At 37.6% G+C, this 8,899-nt stretch overlaps 1 pseudogene; it reads right to left on the bottom strand.

The window, feature by feature from the left end:
- Positions 1-7,411: 7,411 nt before the first annotated feature.
- Positions 7,412-8,520, bottom strand: LOC112392100 (pantothenate kinase 3 pseudogene; annotated as a pseudogene).
- Positions 8,521-8,899: the final 379 nt, after the last annotated feature.

The following is an 8,899-nucleotide window of genomic DNA, read 5'->3' as shown; positions in this document are numbered from 1 at the left end:
ACTAACATATATATATATATATATATATATATATATATATATATATATGAATAGTTTTCTCATTATTTAGTAGAAATTGCTAATACATATTATCTGTGATAGTTAATTTTATATGCCAACTTGACTGGTCCATGGAATGCCCAGATATTTGATCAAACATTATTCTGAGTAATTCTCTGAGAGTGTTTTGGGATGAGATAAACATTTACTCCAATCAATTAAAGACCTGAATACAGTAAAAAAGGCTGACCTTCCCCTGAGGAAGGTTTCTGCAGTTAGCTCTGTAATCTGAATAGATTTAAAGATGCTAATGACTCTGTTTCCAGTAGAAAAGAAAGAACTGATGATAGCCTATGGTGTGGCAATAGAGATAGGGCAACTATCACTATTGGATACTCTTAATCAAACATTTATAAGAAGCAATGGGTGATTGTGTGTGATACTTTGGAATATTTTGGTAAACATACAAGTAATGAGATGGTCAGGTTGCTCCTAATGTCACTGAACAAGAAAAGGATGAGCTCAGGGATTCAAATTCTCAATTTAAGTGCTATATTAAAAGTCCTGAAGGCTTCTGTGTATTCCCTGAAGGAGACCCTTAATTTCTTGTAGCTGTAGGACTGAGGTGGCTGAAAATCACACTCATCCTACAACTGGTTGATATACAATGCATGTTGAACTTGCAGCTTCTCAGGGTGTCTGTTATAAGGAATGGGTTCTTGAAAGGTGGAATGTGTACACGTGGGAAGACCTTGATCAAGCTGGTGACATTGAGCTCTGCTGATTTTGCTAAGTCTTTTTTGACACTGGAAGCAGCTTTGACTTCTGCTGGAAGTGGCCTCTCCACCCCTTCTGAGGGGGTTAACCCTACATTAACTAAGGAAACTATAATGGCCCCTAGCTTTGAGGCCATTGCCATGTAAGACAATGCTGATGTCCTCAGCACCCACCCTACCACCCTTTTTTCCTTCTAGGCCTATAACTAGACTCAAGTTGGTGAGGTACAAAGTGTGATCCAGAAGGTGTTCTGCACTCCTACAGAACTTCTTGAGTTTCCTAATTTATACAGAAAAAAATCCAGGGAGCTTGTGTGAAGATGGCTTTAAGGATGTGGGATAATGATGGAAGGGATATAAAACTGGGTTAGGCCAAATTTATTGATGGGCTCACTAAGCAAAGATTCTGTGTTATTGATGGAGCTCAGGGAGGTAAAAAGGGCTCAGTTTTTTGGTTGGTTGGCTGAAACAGGACCAAAAGGTGGCTCAGAGTTAGCGAGTTGGAAATGCCAGACCTGCCTTGCTTTAATGTAGAGGGAGGGATTCCAAAGCTTAGGGAGATTGGAATGGTAGAGTGGATTTGTCATTTAAGATTTACTCATCCACACTGGGAGAGGCACACAAATAAAACTTCCTCCAATACTATGAGAAATAAATTTGTGAGGGGAGCCCCATCATCCTTCAAGAGCTCAGCTCTCTCTCTTTTCTGTTGTCCAGGCTTTACAGTGGGAACTGGAGTCACCAAATTGGGAAGATGAAATGCAATGGGAGTAATTGCATCTCAGGGTGACAGGAGCCAAGTGGCAGCACTCAACTGCTAAAGACAAGGTGGGCATAGTTAACTAATGACAGCAGAGTCAAAGCAAAGAGCAGAATAGTCTGACTCACATAGACCTATTACCTAGTCAATCATGGTGTTCCTAGAGGTGAAATAGATAAGAAGCCTATTAAACCCTTACTTGATCTGTGTAAGGAAAATTTCTAGGTCAAATAAAAGTCTCACCCTGAATCACAAGAACAGTCAAACAGTCAAGATTCCTTAATCAACTCTCAGATTTGAGCCAGTTTACTGACCTAGAGGTCCTTTTGAGGAAGGACCCTGCTACTCTGCCATAAATTTGTACTGTTAATCTTTCTCCTTGCCTTCCTCAAAGAATCTGCAGCCTTTCACCAAGGTGTATTGGAGGAAAGGAACTAATCAGAACTTTTGAGGACTACTAGACATTGGTATCTTGATCATAGATATAAATTATAAAAATGGGTGTAGTTTGGCCAACACAGCTTTTCACACCATGCCACAACTTTACCTAGGCTTCACGATGACATATTATGATAAATGTTTTCCTTTTGCAACTGAACCAGGGCAATACTTTACACAGCCTTCCGCTCCAATATTATTGAGGATTTATTTAAGTATATTTGTTCCTTTGTGCTTACGGTAGAATTACTTCCACCTTGCAAGAATATATTGATACAGGTCTCCACTTAATGGCTTGAGGCAAAAGAGTCTGCAGAAAATTTTAAAATATAACTCCATGTATATGGCTCTTGTATGTATTTCATATCGGTTACAGTTACAAACACTACACTGTGTACGGTGTTCTATTTTGCTGCTTTTGCCCTTAGACTCAGAAAAGCTCCTGACTTTACTGTTTATTCAGTGTTCTATTTAAAGTAGTACTTCACACTGAGATTTTTAAAATTATCTACTCCTTTTTTTTATCACCACTTCCATAAAATGTCTGATTAAAATTAGTTACTGCTATACGCATTAGTATCTGGAATACTCCAGTATACTTCAAAATAAAAGGTCATATTGACCGAACTCAGATTGTTGGTTTCCTATTGATTATTCATAAGTCATGGAAGAAAAATAATAGCTAAAAATGCCTCTCTTGTATTTCAGTCCATATATATATACCTAAAACTGCCTCTTCCTCCAGAGTGTGGAAATAATAATCAACATGATATGCTTTTGCACTTGAATGGGATAAATTCATTTACAAATGAACTCTTTTGGTTTTAATATATTTAAATTAATTTTGTCTTAAACACTTATTCATGTCCATGCATTTACCACTCTTACACCCTCAACAAGCAAATATCAGTAAAAGATTATAGGTATTTTGAAGAGGATGTTCAGTCATCGTTTGACTATTATCATAATCTTACTTGCTATATGAATATTATTTATTTCTTCACACTGTTTCATTACTAAAGCAATTCATATGATTCATTTCATACAATATTTATTTCAAATAAATGCCATTATTCTGCACATCTCCTATTAACTTTTTTGTTAGTGTCCAAATTTTTATTCCAACTTAGATACTTTTACAAAATACTTGGAAAATTAAAGCAAAGAGAGTTAAGTGGTACATATAGTATTAGTTGTATATTAAAAATAAATTTTCTAACAGTGAAAGTTGTTTTACTTGATTACAGTTAATTAACATATTAGAATCAGTTACATTCTGGAATGATGCAAAAGAGTGTTAATTATGGCAGAGGAACATATCAAACGCCTTATCCTTCTTCCAAACTGTGTCTATAAGCATTCAGATAGATGAATTATGTTCATTGGCAAGCAAAATAAGTGTCCTTGAAATCCTACATCCTTCACTGTAGTTCAGCTCACTTGACACATTGCTAACATATCAGATGATTAAATGGAAACTTAAGTACCAAATATTTAAAGCAACTTTGTATAATAGACCCATTGAGTGTATATAAAACTCAAGTTCATGAAGTAGAAAATAAACTCGTACTTCAAGGAGAGGAATAGGCCAAATGGGCTTTGTGTTCCCCCTGTTCCATGTGCTCTCTGTGTTTTGGGACAAGGTACATAAATATTTGAATCTCTTTTGAAAACACTGTAAAATGGGACATTATCTAAATCACAGGTTAATTTAGAGGCATAAATACAGGTTGTATACAGTGCCTAGCACAATTCCTAGGAGATCTTAGCTCACAACGAATGTTACTTATCTTTTTTATATTTATTTATTTTATGATTTATTTTGGCTGCACTGAGTCTTAGTTGTGGCACTCGGGATCTTTGTTGCAGCATGTTTAGTTGCAGTGCATGGGCATCTTAGTTGCAGCATGTGAACTCTTAGTTGAGGCATGCATGTGGGATCTAGTTCCCTGACTGGGGATTGAACCCAGGGTCCCTGCATTGGGAGCACAGTCTTACCCACTGGACCACCAGGGAAGTCCCCAAATGTTATTTATTTATTTTGTTTGTAATACTGTCTTATTGCTATTATTTCAGTTCCTTCACTCTATTTAGAAAATTTCCAAGAATATATTTTCTTAGGTTCTCAATAGCTTCTTTCCTTTTCTAATAATAATGAAAAGGATTCAAGAGCAAAGTCAGAAAATGTGTTTTTGGACGATACATGCTTGAGCAGTTAGAAGTGATGAATTCTTGCGGACCTATCACTAGTAACTACACATCGGGGGGGGGGGCGTGCAGAAGTGCCAGAGGGAGATGTGCCAGGCATCTTTTCGTTCTTCTCTACCACGTGTTCAGTCCCAGCAGTTCATACCATTCAGCAGGTTCCCCTGCCTTCTTGGTTCCAGTTTGAGTCATCCCACAGGGAGCCCTCGTAGGAGATCAAATACAGAAGGAGAGTGACATTGGTAGTACATTTATACCCCTAGCTCCCAACTTGCAAATTCACCTTTAGGTAGTTTGACCCTTCAAGAGAGGTTCACTACTCTTTTACAAGCTGGCTGACACTGTGCCACTCAGTACCTTTGGGTTCTGGTAATTTCACTCTTCTCTTGTCTTTCCGACTCTGGGTTGTTACCTCCTTAGCCTTTGGAGTTCCCCTTACACACCCCTTATATAGCATCCTTTAATCATTTCCTATTGCTGCTTTACAAAACACCACAAACTTAGTGATTTAAACAATACAAGTTTTTATTTTAAAGTTATAGAGGTCGAGGTCAGAAGTCCTAGAATCCGGGAGTCGGAAGGCTGCTTTCCTACCAGATGTTTTAGGGGAAAGTCTCTTTTCTTTTCTTTTCCAGCTTCTAGAGGCTACCTGCACTCCTTGGCCCTTGGCTGCCTATTACTTTGACATGTGCTTCTCTCATCACATCTCATCTCTGACCCTCCTGTCTCCCTTTTTCACTTATAAAGACTTGTGTGATTACATTTACTCCATCTGGACACTCCAAAATAATTTCCCCATTTCATAATCCTTGATTTAATCACATCTGCAAAGTACTTTTGGCCATTTAAGGTAACGTATTCACTGGTTCTAAGGATTGGGACATGGAGATCTTGGGGGGGGGTGCATTTTTCTGCCTATCTCAAGTTCCTTTGTAACTCAGTTCTCAAATTCTCTAATTTTGAATGTGATTTATTTCTTGATGGGAACCTCAATAATACTAGGAGACCAATTTCCCTACTGTTTTTTAGGTTCCTTTTCCAATATTATTCTGTGTAAGTAGGAGAGAGACACCAACTAATAACAGTGCTTTCTTTATACCTGTTCCCACCATTACCAATATGGTTTAAGCTCATTTTATTCTTAGTCTTATATCCTCCAATCATCACTTTTGTGTTTTTTCCCCCAAGTCATATTACATATATCTCTAAGAAAAATATTCCCAAAGTAAAGCTATTTTTAGCAAACACTAAAAATAAACCTAAAATCCAGCATCCTTGGATTGATATACTAAGCCAACTCATTTTAGGCAACTACTCCAACACTACATTTACTTTAAAAAATATTTTTAATATAGAATTCTGTTATCCAGAAATTTGGATTTTATCGAATGAGTATAAGGCCTTCCTATCTCCACAATCCTGCTTATTTTTGCTAAAAATAATGTATTGTTTCTAAGATACATTTTCAGTACCTTCTCAGATAAATTCAGATAGAAGGGAATCCTCTACCTTCTAAATTTCTGTAGGATTTAGGCATCATTTGTGGTTTTTATTGCAACTCATAATGTAGTTATTTCTATTTTTATATCTATACCTAGATTTCAAATTACAGAATCTTTGTATAGTTAAATTTTATGTATCTCTTACTACAGAACATAGAGGATATATATGCAGTTCTTACATAGTTTTCTTTTTTTCCCAAAGTACTTGACTATTTAAAAGTACTAAAGTAGGCACTCTGAGAATGTAGCTGCATATCTTGGTGAATACAATATTTTGTTGTGTTGGATTTTCTTATATAATGAATTTCCAATATAAGCATTAAACTAGGAGTTTTTTTCCCTAATTCATTGCCTAAAGTTCATCGATTGAATCATGGTTAGCTGGCCTAGCTGATAGCATAAGAAGTCATACAAAAACTAATAAGACCTAAATAAAGGTGAAAATCATATCATGCTTCTGTATGGTGATTCTTATACAGAAGCTTAACAGAAAGTTTATGGTATTTTGAGTAAAATGTGAAGTCTTGAATTAGCCAGGTTCGGTGTTGATTCTGGTTTTGCTGCTTATACAGTATACCACCTTGCTATGTGGCTTAATATCTATGAGCTTCCATTTATTTATTTATTATTATTATTATTATTTTGGAACTATAGTGCTTTTATTACCAGAATGTACAAAACATTGATCCCTTTATAATTCTGCAATACTGCCTCAGATTCCCACAGTTTCAAACAACTTGTCTTTTAAATTTACATAACATCTGTTTAGCATAAATGATTTTGTTGCTGTTCATAGTAGAAGACAGTCTTTAGCTTTGATGGTTCACACCTAATTAAACAGAAATGGCTAACTTTGGGCCTAAGATAAATGTGGTGTAGAAAGAAGAGCACAGATCCCTACCAATACACAAACCATACTCCATTCAAATAGTCCTGGGACCTTACTGAACGGACTTTCAAATAAGTAAGCCTCACATTAAAAAACATTTTTAAATGTACTGTCTGATAAACTCAAAATACAAAAAATGCAGTATCACCAATTATGTGCATTTTCTAGGATTCGTTTTAAAATTCAGGCTAATGTTTAACAATAGCATTTCAGTTAAATTACGGCATTGGAAAAGGTTATACTTCTGAGGAAGGATCACATAAACATGCTTTTTGGGAGAAGATATGTTTGGAAAACAACAGTAATGAATAATTAATATTGCTTTAACATTTCTAAAATCACATAAAAATGATCATCTTTGATTGCCATTTCAGTAAGTTTCGATACAGGGTATGTTACTGTCCACTTACTAGTAACCAAAACACACATAGAAGACTTGTAACAAATATTCAGAATCTGTTATTTTCACAAGCTAAACATTTCTGAGACTTTAAGATTCATGTTTGAACATACAGTACTGCAATGTTGGCTACATAAAATACAATAAATAGAAGATCTTTTTCAGAGGAAGTTCAATCATCAGAGGCTGTATTGCATTTAAGGATTTAACACTGGCTATATACAGAAGGGAAAGCATTTCACTTAGAAATACTTTACATTAATGGAGCTCTCTTTTTAATATGGCAACATATAGCAGCTTACCATTCTGACACTTAAAAATCAAGAGGAATATTGCTACTCTTTTATCCTTTGGTTCCCAGTGACAAATAGTGCAGTAATTACACCTCTGGTTTTCAGTTCCTCTCGAATGACATTTATTAACAGAGAGAAACCCGATGCTTTAGCTGAAATTTGGCAGCCCAAGAAGTGCACCAACTGCTCCAGAACATCCCTCATGGTCTAGAAACAGTGCTTTCAGTTGACCTTTTGACCAGTAATCCAGGACATATGCCAAAAGTTTCATCGAGAGAGAATTGATACGTAAAGTTCCAACAAAGACAACTCTTTATTTTCTCATTAACAGCACACATTCGTGCCACAGAACCAATGTTGTTGGTGATAGTAACTAACGTAGCTCTTGCTAGATCTTCTTTACCAACAGATTCTCGCTTCTTCTTATAAATGATATTCCCAAAACTAGATGCTACAGCCCAGCCAGACAGACCAAATCTCTCAAAATCTCCTCCGTAAATATCACAGACCAGCTTGTCAGCTTGGGTGCTCTCACCTTTGGATGCCATTTCAAGAGCCTCTTCAGAACTTTCACAGCCAGTCAATAAACTACATAAACCCAGAAAGGTACCCCCTCCAAGGCTTGTCCCAGTTACTCGTTTATAGTTGTCTTTGGAATGGACTGCTAAAATACTGACCCCGGAACCAATGATCACTACCAGCAGTGGTTAGGGATCAGCCAGGTTGAAAAGGCATCTTTCGGCATCTCTCAGGTTCTGAGGCATTAGCAAAATAATAGCACTCTGCTTGTCCATTGAAACTGACAGAATCTATGTACAGCAAGCCCTTTACAAGGCAGTCAGGTTCATCCAGTTTGTGCAGGTGGAGGTTTCCAACTGTGCGAAAACCGTTTTCAAACTTGTCAGCACCACCTCCTGTAGCACGTAGCGCTGTGTGTAGTGTTGAGAACTTTTTCGCTCTTCCCCTTTGGATAAAAGCAGGCAGGTCCTGGGTTGGAAATCTGATAAAGTGCAGGTTCCCTCTCCGGCCAAAAAGTGTTAAATCTTTTAGTTCAAGGTGTGCATCCCGAATACCAGTGGATCCACAGGCTACATTAGAAGTCAGATATTTTCAGATACTTTTTAAGCTCTCAACTTCTTCTTGTTCTTCCTCTGCTGTGATATCGATAGGTTCAAAATATGAGAGCTTTACCAAAGTTCCCCCGATGTCCATGCCAAACCATGGGAAAGAGGGTTTCTTGGCATCCTTGATCTTCATGGCGTCGGCCCAAGCGGCCAGAGGCAGCCTCGGGTCCTCCCCTGGGGCCGGGCGGGGCGGGGGCACCTGAGATGAGGCCTGGCCCAGGGGGCGGCCCCCCTACCCCCGCGAGGGGCGGCCCAGACGGAGCGAGCAGGGGAAGCGGGGAGGGGGCCCCCGCCGCCGCTGCAAACAAAAGGCCCCGGTCCCCCGAGCCGCCGCCCAATTTATCTATTATTTATACGTAGGATTTTTGAGGACTGAGTTACACATAGGTTTGTTGAGAAAATAGTATATGTGAAATAGCTTTTTCAGTATTCACTAAATTTATGTTTTAAGAAATCTTAAAAGCAAGAAATAAATATACCAAACCGCAAATCTGATTTTCAGGACTATATAG

This window comes from Neophocaena asiaeorientalis, unplaced genomic scaffold (assembly GCF_003031525.2).
Source record: "Neophocaena asiaeorientalis asiaeorientalis breed wild unplaced genomic scaffold, Neophocaena_asiaeorientalis_V1.1 scaffold378, whole genome shotgun sequence".
In the NCBI taxonomy this organism is placed as follows: domain Eukaryota; kingdom Metazoa; phylum Chordata; class Mammalia; order Artiodactyla; family Phocoenidae; genus Neophocaena; species Neophocaena asiaeorientalis.
Note: the sequence above shows the minus strand (reverse complement) of the source record. Positions and strands in the feature narration are given on the sequence as shown.